Source organism: Crinia signifera, chromosome 4 (genome assembly GCF_055691185.1).
Source record: "Crinia signifera chromosome 4, ASM5569118v1, whole genome shotgun sequence".
Lineage (NCBI taxonomy): Eukaryota > Metazoa > Chordata > Amphibia > Anura > Myobatrachidae > Crinia > Crinia signifera.
In genome coordinates this window covers 31135922-31153772 of record NC_139220.1, presented here as the reverse complement: position 1 = coordinate 31153772, position 17851 = coordinate 31135922, and the positions used below count along the sequence as shown (strand labels likewise).

Here is a 17851-nt window from a genome sequence, read left to right as displayed (position 1 = left end):
TTGCCACCCGGGTACCTGCCCTGCGGTGTATATGTGCGTAAAAGCTGGCGGCAGCGGGGGGTCCCTGCAGTCAATAAGAAATAACGAGCGATATCCGCCGGGCTATGCGGAAGCGCTTCTGTTTTGAGAAACAGAAACACTGGCCGCACGCTGATTGGCTGAGATTCAGCTAATCAGCGTGCGCCGTACGGCCAGTGTTTCCAAAACAGAAGCGCTTCCGCATAGCCCGGCGGATAGTGCTCGTTATTTCTTATTGACTGCAAGGACCCCCCGCTGCCGCCACCAGCTTTACAGCGCCGCAGGACAGGTACCCGGGCGGCAGACACCGGGGCGCCCCCACCCCGACTTGCCTGGGGCGCTCTGGTGCCTTGCACCGGCCCTGTACCAAGCAAGATGTCAGAATGTACTGTACATGAATTAGCCAGGTTTGTCACAGTGCCCATTCATTTTGGCTAATGGGAAAAGCAGAGTTCTAAAGCAAAGATTGAGCAATATAAGGGTCATACACACGGGCCATATACACGGGGCAATATGAGGGCTCTTTCTAAGCCATCAGAGAACAGTGGCCGTGATAGATCCCTCAGCACCGTACTATCGCTGGTGCATCGGTGTGTGCTGAGCAATCTGTGCTTAACTGCATCGCTAAGCAGAGAGGATCACTCACCCCATGTGTACAGGCATAAAGGCCTAAGTAAGTGCTGTTAGCAAGGCTGCAATTTTTGCAGGCGGACAAAACCATGCTGCACTGCAGGTGGGGCAGATGTAACATGTGCAGAGACAGTTAGATTTGGGTGAGTTATTTTGTTTCTGTGCAGGGTAAATATTGACTGCTTCTTACACTGCAATTTAGATGACAGTTTGAACACACCCCACCGAATCTAACTCTGCATGTTACATCTGCCCCACCTGCAGTGCAGCATGGTTTTATCCATCTGCAAAAATTGCAGCCTTCCTAACAGGACTGAAAAGACAACAGACAAGGTAACCCACCAGTTAGTAGAGAGAGACTACTTCTCAAAGTAGAGGAAATAGGAAATGTATTTATTTTACCATATGTAGTCATATCTTGGCTGTCTATTTAATTGCATTTTTCCAATTAAACCAGTGAGGTTTCAAATTTAGAATATATAATACAGTACATGATAAATGATTCACATTCTCATGTTGGAGTAATGGGAATTAATTGAACATACATGTACTATGCAATTTTAACGAAGAGCCAAGAGAAGTCAAATAATGAGCTACAGTTGTTAAAGGCAGCATTTGATTTGGTCTTCAGCGCATTATGTTGACATTTTCCTTGTAGTCTAGTGCACGCTACCATAATTTACTGAATGTTTCTTACGCACTTACAAAAAATTTGTCATTTGGACATACGGTAGTGTTTAAAAGAGGGTTGTGTAAAGTTTTCTAAAGAAAAAAAAAAAAAGGACTTTTTAAATCGACATCAATAATGGGTTTCTGAATTCCATAAAGGTTTTTATTCCGTAAAACAATCTTTCAGAAATGAAGGTACCTCCACTGTACATTATAATCATTTTGAAATTAACATAATCCATCAAGTCTTATGCGATCCTATGCAAGCACAAGTCACAAGCTGACTACTATTATAAAGGCACTTATCTCCACTTAAAAAGGTTCCTAATCAAATATAGAATCGTGGCATGACTACTCTCCAGAAAACTGGTTATATCGCTCCATACTGATTTACACTAATGTATTTTCATAAATCATATCAATGTAAAAGTCTATGAAATGTACAGAAACCTATACAGTACATTGTGGTGAGTGAATCAGCCACGTTGCACTGCAGGTGGGTTAGATTTTAAATGTGGAGGAACATTTAATTCTGAGAGGCTGTCCAGTATTTGTGGGCCTCATACAAAGGTTGCCCATATTTACCCTGCATGCAAAAACAATATGAATTTATTTACGGCCCTTGTCTTGCAACATGGTTTAATCTGAAAAAAATTAGCTATTTTGGTAATTTCGTTTCAGGCTCAGGTCCACTGTGAGCAGAAATCGGAAATGTTTTATTGGGTGGGTAATTACAAGGGGGTTCGCTACTGTGGAAGGAAAAAAAATCAGATCAGAATTATTTTTTTCTTTTAAATGTTTTTTTTTTCTTTGTGCAACACATTATTTTGATACAAACCATAATTAACACATGCAGGGGCGGATTGAGTCCCGAATCCGGCCCGGGAGGTGCTGTGCGCGCATGCGCAGCAGCCCTCCCGCGGCCATTTTGGAAGTGGTCAAAGTGCTGCGGCCCAGCCAGCCCAGGGGGGAAATGGCCCGGTTTCCCGGTGGGCCAATCCGCCCCTAAACACATGGCACATGGAACCTTAACTGATTTAGGGGGGTACTCAATCCCGGGTCACGACTGTCGACCTGTCCCGACAGCCGTGACCTTGGCTCGTTTTCGTTTTGCTCAATAGCATATCGCCAGGCGGAATTTAAGGTCCCGCCTGCCGATCGGCGAAAAGGGGGCGTGTCCCTGTAAACGGTTGTCGAGTTTCGGCCCAAATCGCAACATTTCACGGCCGTTACTGGCAAAACGGTCCTGGCAGCTTTAAAAGCTGCTATTACCCCCTCTAATATAGCGGCAGGGATTGAATACCCCCCTTAATGATCCATTCGCAGTTTCACTGTATTTTGTATAACCTTTTATTTTATTCATTTTGGTTTTGCATTAGAACCAGTGGGAAGAATTTTGTTAATTTCTTACCAAAAAATAGAGATGATAGGATGAACAACTTAAATAATGACACTGCCAAAGTGATTGACTGAGCTTATATCTAATTATCTGCATCTATTGCTTTCATTGTACCCACCGATGCCTCCATACTAGCCTCTAGACTAGCCTCAGTTGGGGTAATTCAGACTTGATGACATGGCCTTGACCAGTGTTCAGCAAAGCCACCGCCCTGGTAGAGTGAAATCCCGCCTTACAAATGAATGCGATGGCTGTGCAAGTGGACGTGTACGGCTGCAAATCTATTCACAGCCTAACGAATATTTCCAAAGCCCATCGTAACAAGCTCAACATTGACTGATTTTTATACTGGGCACCAGTCATCGCAGGCTCAGAGTATTAGAAAAAGGCATATCCTGCCTGGAGCTGGCATCACACACCCTCCCATAATATGCTCAGCCACGCCCAGCATCAGTGACGTAACTTTGTACCAGTTGCCCGGAGGCAAGATGCATATTGGTGCCCCACCCACCCACACACACCTTATATAAAATATATAATGTATCTTATGAAATATATATATAGAGAGAGAACAGATATTTCAGAACTCAGCAAAATAAGCAATATCAATGGCTTTCATTAATGGATTTAAGCTCACTTGTGCCCCCTTGGGAGCAGGAGCCCGGCGGCAGATGACTCCATTGCCTCCCAGAGTTCTGCCTCTGCCTAGCATTTTCCCAGGCACTGCCAGCGGTTTCTTAGGCACGGCTGTATTTTTCTTGGCTCTCCTACTAAACGGACGGTTACCACCCCCAGACGCCTACTTCCTGTCAATCACCTTGCAAATGGTGTATGAATACTTATGCTGAGGTCATGGGTTCGATTCCCACCACAGTCCTAACTGTGCGTAGTTTGTTTATTCTCCCTGTGCTTGCGTGGGTTTACTCCGGGTACTCCGGTTTCCTCCCACATTCCAAAAATTTACTGGAAGGTCGATTGGCTTCCAACAAAATTATCCCTAGAATATCTGTGTGCGTGTGTACATGTGGTAGGGAATATAGATTGTAAGCTCCAATGGGGCAAAGACTGATTTGAATGTTCAAATATAATCTGTACAGGGCTGCGGAATATGTGTGCGCTATATAAGAAAGTGTTAATAAATAAATAATACAAAAATGCATGCGTACCATGGGCTGAATCCGTGTCCAATCTATCGATAATCACCCACTGTGGGAATTCGCAGCCATGCGATCAGGTGCGAATAAGGCCCAGTATTGCAGTAATGCTCCAGATTGCGATTGTGGCCAACGTGATGCACAAGAACAAAATGTGATTTTATTTTTAAATAACAGGAGAAGATAATACTCTAATAACACTATTAGAGCAGACATCCTTGTGATGTGGAGGGAAGAGTCGCTGTCAGTGGCATGTCTAACCTTGGTAATGTTGGTTAATGAGCAGAGAAAACCTTCAGGAACGGATGATTACTTTGGAAACCGTTGCGACTACAGTATTTCCCTGCCCTGCAATATGCTGTACTTTGCCCATAGGAAAAAGTGGGGAAGGGCCCGCACAGCTGGAACAATTATTAAGTTTTAATCTAAGCCAATTTATTATAACCAACATAGGAACCACATGGTCATAGATACTGGTGGTTGTATGGTTGGTGGTGCGCCCAGCGTTCAGTAGCAATAACTGAGGGTGGGTTTGTTTTGTATTTGCAAGGGGCAAAACAAAGGAAAGCAAACGCTTTTTGGGCCCACTCTTAGAAAATGTGATGTTTATTATTATTTAAAACATAGCTTTTATTGTGGACTTGTTAAAATAGGATGGCATAACCCATGGATATAGTAAACATTATTCTGACTGTACTGGTTGTTTTTGTTGTGTGGTACTATTGAGTAATAAAAATTACATCATATATCAATCTTTTAGAAGTTAGCCACACATATAATTTATCATTTGTTGCATGTAGTCATCAGAGGTATAGTAACCAGAGTGACCAAAGGTGGCAAAAATGAGTTAGTTATCCCCAACTGTTAAACAGATAGGGGTTCAGTGACCCCACGTTACTGGGTAGCTCTATCCTGTAAATTGAAAGAATTAATGCCTATATTGGCAAGGATTTTAGAATCGAGCAGTAGGCGGCTCCTGTGCTGTTAGTCTGTTGACTGGGATACCTAGATGTAATACCACACCTGGACTTCTCCAGGGGTCACCCACCTGGATACTGCTCTGGCCCTTCACTGCTTGGCTTCCAAGTTCGAAAAGGGTTTGGGCACTCCAGTGAGGTATGGTGGTATACTGGTTATGAGTTGTGTCACGACCCAACAGCTCAGGTTAACTGCTAAATAACACCTTTAATAATGGATGTTTAACCCAATAATTTGGGGCAGAAAAAATGATAATAATAATAAATGAATATATATATATATATATATATATATATATATATATATATATATCCCACCAGTGACCCTGGTATAATGAGCATACAATTAGGAATTTAATTATTAGCAGCAGGTAACAGGGTGGAAAAAGATTGGATACGATATCCTAGAGAGTGGGTGATTAATTGGTAGCACCCTGGTTTTTGATGCAACTTGAGTCACAGTATGTGTCTCACCATTTGGTTAGAAACAATTCGGCATGGATTTGGTGGTAATACATTAGGATTAAATTGACAGTAATTTAGCAACAATTAGTTAACCTTTGACCGTTAGCAACAGTGTATCATAGAAAAGAGGTTGCTCCTCTGGAGGCAGTGTGCCCCGTTGTTGGTGTAACTAGGTCACAGTGTGTATCTCCAGGGCCGCCGAGAGGCAGGGGGGGCGGGTACATTTTACCTGGGCCCGGGCCTGCCAGGGGGGCCCGGGTCCCGACACAAAAAAAAAAAAAAAAAAAGTTTTTTTTTATAAAAGGGGGCGTGGCCACGGGTCCGCGATTAGGCCACGCCCCCGAATTTGCCTAAGCCCGGTCAGCGATGGCTCTCCTGCTCCATTCAGCAGCCTCCTCCCACCCGCTGTCCTCCTCTTCCGCCGCAGCCCCGCCTCCTCATATAGCGGCAGCGCGGCTCCATGATGCTGGGAATGTCAGCATCAGTGGCGTGCTGGGCAGGGTGTCAGTGGAACTGTTTGGGGTCACAGATGTGCCGTACATATCTGTGGCTGGCCGGGAGGCATTGCAGGCAGCGTGTGCTGCTGAGCCTGACTGTTCTCTGACAGCCGACAGTGGAGAGTAGACAGACGCAGTGTGAGTGCACTGACTGAACGTAGCCCATGCAACAGCTGTGCACTGTGCAGTCCCTCTTTCCCTGGGACAGCAAGTGCAACCAATGAGCTGAGCTCACGCAGGCTAGCCCCCCCCCCCCCCATGTTTCCTGACCTCAGGCTCCTCCTCTTCTCTCCTCCCGGGCAGCTTCAATTTCATGCTTCCTCCCTTCTCCACGGTGCACAGTCACACATTTACAGGAGCTGCCTGCTGCTGGGTGAGTGCTTTGGGATATCTCTTATAATAGTTGTTAACTTAATAAAAACATGTCAGTGCTGTGTGGAATGGACTAAGTATGTCTATGTGTGTAAGAATATGTGTAACTTAAGTACCTATGTGGGTGGGCCCTGTTGCTTTCATTAAATGTGCTTCCATTAAATGTGTGTGTGTGTGTGTGTGTGTGTGTGTCTGCATGTGATTGTGTGGAAAAATACATGTCAGTGTTTTGTATGTGTGTGTGTGTGGGGGGGGGGGGAGCTGTTGTTACAGTATCTGGTACTTGTATATAGATATTAGCATCTGTAGCGCTATATAAAAATATATATAGTTATGTGTGTGTGTGTGTGTGTATATGAACCATTTGTATATGTGTTTCTGACAATTGTATATGTCTATACAATCTGTATATTCCAATTTATGAGCATTTGTGTTTATATACGTGTGTGTGTGTGTATACTGTGTATATATATATATATATATATACATATATATAATATATAGCGATCCAAGGTGTCCGGCACAGCCTCCTAGGTGGGATACTGCATGGGTGCCTGCATGTGAAAGTAGGTAGACTTGGAGAGAAGATGCGGCACACCATTCACGTACAAAACGATTCTTTAATGCATTAAAGAATCGTTTTGTACGTGAATGGTGTGCCGCATCTTCTCTCCAAGTCTATATATATATATATATATATATAATGTGTACCTACTGTATGTACAGTATATGAGTTCAGTAGCATAGGGTGCAGATGGGTATGTGATGTAGTGGTAGGTATAGAGAAGTCAGTGATGTAGTGGTGGTTATAGAGAGGTCAGTGATGTAGTGGTGGGTATAGAGAGGTCAGTGATGTAGTCTCAGGTATAGAGAGGTCAGTGATGTAGTGGCGGGTATAGAGAGGTCAGTGATGTAGTGGCGGGTATAGAGAGGTCAGTGATGTAGTGGCGAGTATAGAGAGGTCAGTGATGTAGTGGTGGGTATAGAGCGGTCAGTGATGTAGTGTAGAGTATAGAGCGGTCAGTGGTATAGATATAAAAATATACACTATGTGTACCTACTGTATGTACAGTATATGAGTTCAGTAGCATAGGGTGCAGATGGGTATGTAATGTAGTGGTGGGTATAGAGCGGTCAGTGATGTAGTGGGTATAGAGGGGTCAGTGATGTAGTGGTGTGTATAGAGCGGTCAGTGATGTAGTGGTTGGGTATAGAGGGGTCAGTGATGTAGTGGTGGGTATAGAGCGGTCAGTGGTGTAGTGTCGGGTATAGAGCGGTCAGTGATGTAGTGGCGGGTATAGAGCGGTCAGTGATGTAGTGGTGGGTATAGAGCGGTCAGTGATGTAGTGGGTATAGAGGGGTCAGTGATGTAGTGGTGTGTATAGAGCGGTCAGTGATGTAGTGGTTGGGTATAGAGGGGTCAGTGATGTAGTGGTGGGTATAGAGCGGTCAGTGGTGTAGTGTCGGGTATAGAGCGGTCAGTGATGTAGTGGCGGGTATAGAGCGGTCAGTGATGTAGTGGTGGGTATAGAGCGGTCAGTGGTGTAGTGTCGGGTATAGAGCGGTCAGTGATGTAGTGGCGGGTGTAGAGCGGTCAGTGATGTAGTGGCGGGTATAGAGCGGTCAGTGATGTAGTGGCGGGTATAGAGGGGTCAGTGATGTAGTGGCGGGTGTAGAGCGGTCAGTAATGTAGTGGCGGGTATAGAGGGGTCAGTGATGTAGTGGTTGGGTATAGAGCGGTCAGTGATGTAGTGGTTGGGTATAGAGCGGTCAGTGATGTAGTGGCTGGTATAGAGCGGTCAGTGATGTAGTGGTTGGTATAGAGCGGTCAGTGATGTAGTGGTTGGTATAGAGCGGTCAGTGATATAGTGGGTATAGAGGGGTCAGGAACCCCCTCTACCGCCGGCGCTAATGTCAGGGACCCGCTGTCGTTGCTGCACTGATTATGGGAGCCACTGCCATCTATGCCAATTACAGATACTCCAGCTGCCGAAAGCATTAGTGACAGGGGTACCCAGCGTGTATTGTGAGGGGAGGTAGAGAGGTTTGGTTCAGCACACGAATACCTCTGCTGGGGGTGTGGAGAGATACAGTGATGCCTGTTGCAGCCCCCCTCTCATTGGCTCCCAGGGTCTGTGCAGGCTCACGACCATCGGGGATAGGGCCGAATTTGGATCCAAAATAACGTGTCTGAATCGACCCCTCTTTTCACTCTGAAGGATTAGGAGGCGCAAAGAAATTTATATAACAACTGCCTGCTCTCCCTTCTCTACCAACCCCCTCTCCTCCTCTACCCCCTCTCTCCCCCATACCACCCCCTTCTCCTCATACTCTACCACCCCCTTCTCCTCTACTACCCCCATCTCCTCCTCCTTTACCACCCCCTCCCATCCTATACCATCCCCTCTCCCACCCCCCATCTCCTCCTCTTCTAAACCCCCTTGTGTTGCATAAAGGGTATATGGTGTGGTACACACCCCTATATCCTTTAATGGCCACACCTCTTTTCTGTTGCTCGCCACTCCAGGGGGGCCCCATGACGCTGTTGTACCGGGGCCCAGGATTTCTCTTGGCAGCCCTGTGTATCTCACAGTTTGGTTAGGAACACATAGGCATAAATTTGGTTGTGATACGTTAAGATTGAATAATTTTACTGCAATTGGTTAATAGATAATCGTTAGCAACAGAGTATCACAGGAAAAAGGTTGGTAAACTGGCTCCTCTGGAGGCAATGTGCCTCGTTAATGACAAATGGCAGATTGAGGATAATGTTGCACTCAGACTGAACTTGTCCTCAGTGAGAATGAAGAGAATCAGTGGTTGTGACTGACACACTGTGAGTACACTGTAGCAAGTGGCCCTTGATAGCAATGTTCGAGCCTGATATTCCTAGAGCAGAAAAAATAGAAAAAATATAAAGTAACGTTAAGGAGTGTACCACAGACTGTGGCAACTCCTGTACCTGATCCTGTAGTGTGCGAATGGAAGCCTGGATGCTCATGTGGTTTTAGCCGTCCTCAGCCGAGATGCGGCTGGGCGGGTGACGCGGTCCGTCCGGGTGTTTGGAGTGAGAGCTCCGATGCGGATGGTGATAAAGTCAATGGCCGCCGTGCACCGCGGCTGGCGTAGGGAAGTGAGTAGGTCCGTTAAAATCTCGCAAAGTCAGGCTGTATGCAAGGGGGGTTGGTGGGAGAGCACAGGTCCGTCTCTGACGAGTGGAAGTAACGTGGAGCGCTGGATTAGGACACGTGTTTCGCCTCCGTTGGCTTCTTCATGCAGCGCCATCTTGTTTGAGGGCAGCTGCCCTTTATTCTGATTCCTGACCAATGCTGAGCATCAACCGTAGATTGACAGTTTGGGGAGCCAATGAGCTAATTATGAGTGTTCGTAATTGACAATTCTCAGCTGTTTATCATTGTTCCAGCTAGGCTTGACATTATGGGACTGATTGTTTCTGTAAGATACAGAGGGATTTGGCAGTTGTTTACTATATTACAAAGGAAGAAAGGTTTTCTGTATTATTAAAATTGTTGATTATTTGGTTTTTGTATTTATTATTTTTTATTTTGTCATTGTTTTTTAATTTTTTTATTTTGTATTTAGTATTTTTTATTTTTTTTATTTTTTGTATTATGTATTTTGTATTAATTATTTTTAATTGTTTGTTATTTGTTTTTTTATTTTTTATTTTATTTGTTATTTTTTAATTTTGTATTATTTATTTTTTATTTATGCAGTGTTCTGGTTTCTTTATTTGCCAGTGTTGATTATTAGAGAGTAGAGAGTGGAACTAGAACAACTCTATGCGCCGTTATAAGACAAATTAATACGGAGACCATTGATTGGTGGGTTGTACAAGAAAAAGGGCCCAAGAATAGAAATATGAAACGAAGGGAAGTTATATATGGGACGATTTGAAGCTCTGGGTCCTTGGGGGGCCTGAGGCAGTGATGGGTATAAGTAGTTAGTTGAGGAGAGCATAGCATAAGGATATCGGGACTTTAGGGAGGTAGAGGTAGACTTGTGAGGTTAGGTGATGGGGACCCAATGGGTCTGGGGTGCATATTGGAACAGGAGGGTATAATCCCAGGAGTGGCTGTGTGGCTGGACTGGGAAGTGCAGAGCATTATATAAACTGTGAAAAAATAGTGAGAGAAAACACAAAAAAATCGTGAAAAAGTGAAAGATGGGGTGATATGAATTGGGGTGATATAAATTGTTAGTGGGGTCAGGTGATACCCAGTGGTTAAGATAGTAGCTTAGTGCAAATGATAATATATAAACTGCTGAAAAAATTGGTTTCTGGAAGGACCAGTATATTGTATCCTAAATTGTTAGTTTATAGGACTTTTTTTCAAAAAATTATTTGGTTGTTTGATTATTTGAGAAAGGATCCATATTTCATGTCCTCATTTAGACCATGTGGGGCTAACGATCCTAGGCGAAATATCCATTTGCTCTCTTTTTGGAGTAATGTTACATTGAGGTCTCCTCCTCTTTGGCCCAAATGGATCTGTTCCAGACCGCAAATGGAAAATCCCTTGGGTTTCCCATTGTGGGCTCGATGAAAGTGCCTGGCCACAGTGTTTAGTTGTTTTATTTTTAAAATATCGGTGGGGGCGTTTCGGATATTGCCCAGATGCTCCAATGCCCTTAGCTTCAACATCCGTGAGGTCATTCCTACGTACCGCATATTGCATTCGCATGAGATGCAATATATTACATTTTTGCTTTTGCAGTTGAAGTAATCATTGATTGGAATGATCTGATCATGTTTGTCCACTATATCTTTGGTCTTCTTGATATATTGACATAACTTGCAGTTCCCACATGGATAGCTACCTTTAGGTAGGGTAGTTCTTGATTTCTCTCGTGTGAGATGACTCCGTACAAGTTGGTCTTTGAGGTTTGGAGCCCGCCTCCAGCTCATATCTACCGTTGGTTTCAGGTTAGCTGCCAGGTCACCATCACTCATGATAATGGGCCAATGTTTTTGTATGATGTCATTTATTTGTCGCCATTCAGAACAAAAATTGGCAACAAATCTGATAGTCTTATCTGTAGTTTTTGAGGGAGATTGTACGTTCTGGAATAGGATTTTTGATCGATCTGTTGTATGGATACTTTGTTGTGCTTTCTTTATGGACCTGTTGGAATATCCTCTGACCTTCAGCCTCTCAGCAAGATCTTTACTTTTGGATTTATACACCTCATCACTTGAACAGTTTCTTCTCAGTCTTAAATACTCACCCTTTGGTATGTTGGTTATCGTGGGTGGGAAGTGAGCGCTGGATTGGTGTAACAGAGTGTTGGTAGCCGTGTTTTTTTCTAAAGAGCTCTGTCTCAATTTTGTTATCTTCTCCTCTGTAAATTCTCAAATCCAGGAACGTAATGCTTGAGTGGTTGTGTTCGTATGTTAATTTAAGGTTTAATGAGTTGTTATTCAAATTATCCACAAACTGAGTCAGTAATTGTTCCGAGCCCTTCCAGATCAGGAGGATATCGTCTATGTATCTCATCCAAGTAGTGATGCTACTTTCATAGACGGGGTTGTTGTCATTAAACACATGTTCACGTTCCCACCATCCAAGGAAGAGGTTTGCATAGGTTGGGGCACAAGCTGCGCCCATAGCAGTACCTCTTCCTTGGATGTAGTATCGACTGTTGAAGATGAAATAGTTCTTCTTAAGGACAAAGTCCAGTAGTTCCAAGAGAAAAAGGTGGAAGTCATCTGTTTCTTCCATTTCAAGGAAATATTTAACAGCTTGGATACCCAGATCATGTTTTATGCTGGTATACAGTGCCTCAACGTCCATACTCACCAAATACTCGTCATCCTCCAAATGCATTTCATTGAGTTTTTTCAACCCATCTGCTGTGTCTTGTGTGTATGATGGTAATGAAAGTACGTGTTTCCTTAGATGAGTATCAAGGAAGATACAGGCCTGTTCAATAAGGGCACCATTGCCCGACACTATGGGTCGTCCAGGTGGTTCATTGATGTTCTTATGGACCTTTGGTAACATATAAAATGTTGCAATCCTTGGATGTGGCGTTTGGAGGAATTGGTGTTCACTTTTAGAGATGATATTGTTGTTTCTGGCTTTGTCTATGATCCGGTCATATAAAATCTTGAAGTTTGAGGTGGGGTCAAATATTGTCTTGGTATAGCATGTGGTGTCATTTAGTTGTTTGTCTGCTTCCTAGAGGTATAATTGCAAGGGCCAAATAACAATATTGCCCCCTTTATCTGAAGGTTTCAGTATTACATCCTCCCATTGTTTAATCTCCTGAATGGCCTTCCTCTGAGTTCTTGTGATGTTGCTGTTGTACATTTTGTTGGTTCTTAGATGTAACTTATCCAAATCACGTGGAACCAAATTGGTGAAGACCTGTACCTCCGGACAGATATTAGTGGGAGGAAAAAAAGTGGATCTTTTTTTACACTTCGGTCTGGTTGATAGTTCCTTGGGCTCCTCATCATTGTCTAAGTCTTCCAAAATGGCAAGTGCTTCCTGTTCTTGGCTGGTCCATGTGATGGCTGGTATTTCATACTGATCTTTTTTAGCATGAAATTTTGTGAGAAGTAACTTCCGGCCGAAAAGTTGAAGATTTGTCTCCCACTGAAATCGATCAAAGTTAGATGTTGGGCAGAAGGTTAGTCCTTTTTGTAACACTTCTTGTTGGGCTTCTGATAATATATGTGAGGATAAATTTATTATCTGTAACTTTGATATCCCCGCTCCTTGGGTTGTCTGTCCCGTTGAGGATAGCGGTTTGGAGTTTGTTGTTCCCATCTTGGTCTGTCCCTTCTTCCTCTTTGTGTGGCTCCGTCTGGTCTTTCTTTTTGTTTTTGGCCTCTGTTGCCCCAGCCAAACTCTAAAAAAGGTTCAGTTGTGTGGTAGACTGGAGTAGATAGTTGTGAACGTTGAGTTAGATTTGAGGATCTGCTGGATGTAATAGCCACTGGCAGTAGATTATCGTCACTGTAATCTTCTACACTCGAATAATTCTGTGTCAGAAGCAGAAGGTGGATATCTGGGGTTTGCTCTCCTAAAATTTCTTCTGGTCCAATTAAATACACGGCCTGATTGGAAGTCTATTTGGTCTCTCTGAAACTTGGATTTCTTCCTTTCAATTATGGTTTTTTTGTAGTCTTCTAATTCTTTTTAGTTTTTTTTCGAAATTGAGTTGAAATGCTGGGGTTTGTTCCCAGGGTTCAAGTTTCTTACCTAGCGTCTCTATATCTTTGGAAATTGTTTCCAAAGTTAGGTTATTATGTTGGATTAAAATGCTCATCAACTCCTGAGAGCATTTCAATAGGCTGTTTTCCCAGTCTCTTTTTAAATTCTCCGTGCAGAGTTCAAAAGCTGGGAATGTCTTAGGGCGTAGTCCTCGTGGTGTAATCTTAAGTCTACAGTAGTTCTCAAGACTGGTCAGGTCCCAATTTGTTCTAATTTGACGTTGTAAGGTATATTTGAGTTTACTCAGATCGTCCGTCCAATTGGAATCTGGTATGGTGTCGTTTAAGGTGTTAGGGAAAATATTATCTAGGTTGTCAATTCTCCTTTTCTGTTGTAATTCTTGTTTCAGACTGAAATTAGACATTGGGTTCGGTAATTAAAATGGTCCTTAGAAAAAAGAAGATCTATTATCTTAAGGTTGATGCACAAGTCCAATTTTTCTGTACCAATACTGAGTTAGCGTGCTGGATCCTTGGAGCTGAGAAAGACCTCAGTGAGAATGGATGCAAGGAAAAAGTGGGGAAGGGCCCGCACAGCTGGAACAATTATTAAGTTTTAATCTAAGCCAATTTATTATAACCAACATAGGAACCACATGGTCATAGATACTGGTGGTTGTATGGTTGGTGGTGCGCCCAGCGTTCAGTAGCAATAACTGAGGGTGGGTTTGTTTTGTATTTGCAAGGGGCAAAACAAAGGAAAGCAAACGCTTTTTGGGCGCACTCTTAGAAAATGTGATGTTTATTATTATTTAAAACATAGCTTTTATTGTGGACTTGTTAAAATAGGATGGCATAACGCATGGATACAGTAAACATTATTCTGACTGTACTGGTTGTTTTTGTTGTGTGGTACTATTGAGTTATACAAATTACATCATATATCAATCTTTTAGAAGTTAGCCACACATATAATTTATCATTTGTTGCATGTAGTCATCAGAGGTATAGTAACCAGAGTGACCAAAGGTGGCAAAAAATGAGTTAGTTGTCCCCAACTGTTAAACAGATAGGGGTTCAGTGACCCCACGTTACTGGGTAGCTCTATCCTGTAAATTGAAAGAATTAATGCCTATATTGGCAAGGTTTTAGATTTTAGAATCGAGCAGTAGGCGGCTCCTGTGCTGTTAGTCTGTTGACTGGGATACCTAGATGTAATACCACACCTGGACTTCTCCAGGGGGTCACCCACCTGGATACTGCCCTGGCCCTTCACTGCTTGGCTTCCAAGTTCGAAAAGGGTTTGGGCACTCCAGTAAGGTATGGTGGTATACTGGTTATGAGTTGTGTCACGACCCAACAGCTCAGGTTAACTGCTAAATAACACCTTTAATAATGGATGTTTAACCCAAATATTTGGGGCAGAAAAAATGATAATAATAATAAATGAATATATATATATATATATCCCACCAGTGACCCTGGTATAATCAGCATACAATTAGGAATTCAATTATTAGCAGCAGGTAACAGGGTGGAAAAAGATTGGATACGATATCCTAGAGAGTGGGTGATTAATTGGAAGCACCCTGGTTTTTGATGTAACTTGAGTCACAGTATGTGTCTTACCATTTGGTTAGAAACAATTCGGCATGGATTTGGTGGTAATACATTAGGATTAAATTGACAGTAATTTAGCAACAATTAGTTAACCTTTGACCGTTAGCAACAGTGTATCATAGAAAAGAGGTTGCTCCTCTGGAGGCAGTGTGCCCCGTTGTTGGTGTAACTAGGTCACAGTGTGTATCTCACAGTTTGGTTAGGAACACATAGGCATAAATTTGGTTGTGATACGTTAAGATTGAATAATTTTACTGCAATTGGTTAATAGATAATCGTTAGCAACAGAGTATCACAGGAAAAAGGTTGGTAAACTGGCTCCTCTGGAGGCAATGTGCCTCGTTAATGACAAATGGCAGATTGAGGATAATGTTGCACTCAGACTGAACTTGTCCTCAGTGAGAATGAAGAGAATCAGTGGTTGTGACTGACACACTGTGAGTACACTGTAGCAAGTGGCCCTTGATAGCAATGTTCGAGCCTGATATTCCTAGAGCAGAAAAAATAGAAAAAATATAAAGTAACGTTAAGGAGTGTACCACAGACTGTGGCAACTCCTGTACCTGATCCTGTAGTGTGCGAATGGAAGCCTGGATGCTCATGTGGTTTTAGCCGTCCTCAGCCGAGATGCGGCTGGGCGGGTGACGCGGTCCGTCCGGGTGTTTGGAGTGAGAGCTCCGATGCGGATGGTGATAAAGTCAATGGCCGCCGTGCACCGCGGCTGGCGTAGGGAAGCGAGTAGGTCCGTTAAAATCTCGCAAAGTCAGGCTGTATGCAAGGGGGGTTGGTGGGAGAGCACAGGTCCGTCTCTGACGAGTGGAAGTAACGTGGGGCGCTGGATTAGGACACGTGTTTCGCCTCCGTTGGCTTCTTCATGCAGCGGAATTTAATGTCCTGCCTGCCGATCGGCGAAAAGGGGGCTTGTCAACATTTCACGGCCATTACTAGCAAAACGGGCCTGGCAGCTTTAAAAGCCGCTATTACCCCCCTCGAATATAGCGGCGGGGATTGAATACCCCCCTTACTGATCCATTCGCAGTTTCACTGTATTTTGTATAACCTTTTATTTTATTCATTTTGGTTTTGCATTAGAACCAGTGGGAAGAATTTTGTTAATTTCTTACCAAAAAATAGAGATGATAGGATGAACAACTTAAATAATGACACTGCCAAAGTGATTGACTGAGCTTATATCTAATTATCTGCATCTATTGCTTTCATTGTACCCACCGATGCCTCCATACTAGCCTCTAGACTAGCCTCAGTTGGGGTAATTCAGACTTGATGACATGGCCGTGACCAGTGTTCAGCAAAGCCACCACCCTGGTAGAGTGAAATCTCGCCTTACAAATAAATGCGATGGCTGTGCAAGTGGACGTGTACGGATACAAATCTATTCACAGCCTAACGAATATTTCCAAAGCCCATCGTAACAAGCTCAACATTGACTGATTTTTACACTGGGCACCAGTCATCGCAGGCTCAGAGTATTAGAAAAAGGCATATCCTGCCTGGAGCTGGCATCACACACCCTCCAATAATATGCTCAGCCAACGCCCAGCATCAGTGACGTAACTTTGTCCCAGTTGTCCGGAGGCAAGATGCATATTGGTGCCGCACCCACCCACACACACCTTATATAAAATATATAATGTATCTTATGAAATATATATATAGAGAGAGAACAGATATTTCAGAACTCAGCAAAATAAGCGATATCAATGGCTTTCAATTAATGGATTTAAGCTCACTTGTGCCCCCTTGGGAGCAGGAGCCCAGCGGCAGATGACTCCATTGCCTCCCAGAGTTCTGTCTCTGCCTAGCATTTTCCCAGGCACTCCCAGCGGTTTCTTAGGCACGTCTGTGTTTTTCTTGGCACTCCTACTAAACGGACGGTTACCACCCCCAGACGCCTACTTCCTGTCAATCACCTTGCAAATGGTGTATGAATACTTATGCTGAGGTCATGGGTTCGATTCCCACCACAGTCCTAACTGTGCGTAGTTTGTTTATTCTCCCTGTGCTTGCGTGGGTTTACTCCGGGTACTCCGGTTTCCTCCCACATTCCAAAAATTTACTGGAAGGTCGATTGGCTTCCAACAAAATTAACCCTAGAATGTCTGTGTGCATGTGTACATGTGGTAGGGAATATAGATTGTAAGCTCCAATGGGGCAAAGACTGATTTGAATGTTCAAATATAATCTGTACAGCGCTGCGGAATATGTTTGCGCTATATAAGAAAGTGTTAATAAATAAATAATACAAAAATGCATGCATACCATGGGCTGAACTCGTGTCCAATCTATCGATAATCACCCACTGTGGGAATTCGCAGCCATGCGATCAGGTGTGAATAAGGCCCAGTATTGCAGTAATGCACCAGATTGCGATTGTGGCCAACGTGATGCACAAGAACAAAATGTGATTTTATTTTTAAATAACAGGAGAAGATAATACTCTAATAACACTATTAGAGCAGACATCCTTGTGATGTGAAGGGAAGAGTCGCTGTCAGTGGCATGTCTAACCTTGGTAATGTTGGTTAATGAGCAGAGAAAACCTTCAGGAACGGATGATTACTTTGGAAACCGTTGCGACTACAGTATTTCCCTGCCCTGCAATATGCTGTACTTTGCCCATAGACTGAAGCTGATTCTGTATACTGTATTGAAGAAATGCATATATGAGGACAGTGGGGGTTATTCAAACCTGATTGCGAGCCTTCTGACAATCCGTCTACTGCGCATGTGTTCTTATCGTAGCACGCATGCAGGTCACCATCCTGCGATAAAATCCGGCATATTTTTTTTTTTTTGCAAAAGCCGTCTACAAGTTGATTGTCAGAAAGCCGCCACTTGGGGGGGGG

At 43.5% G+C, this 17851-nt stretch overlaps 1 long non-coding RNA gene and 2 pseudogenes across 3 annotated transcripts in view; all 3 read right to left on the bottom strand.

The window, feature by feature from the left end:
- LOC146072269 (uncharacterized) overlaps positions 1-17851 on the bottom strand; it is a 167751-nt gene that overhangs the window by 43256 nt on the left and 106644 nt on the right. The window lies entirely within an intron of this gene.
- Positions 4882-5000, bottom strand: LOC146076179 (5S ribosomal RNA; annotated as a pseudogene).
- On the bottom strand, positions 14579-14698 carry LOC146076184 (5S ribosomal RNA; annotated as a pseudogene).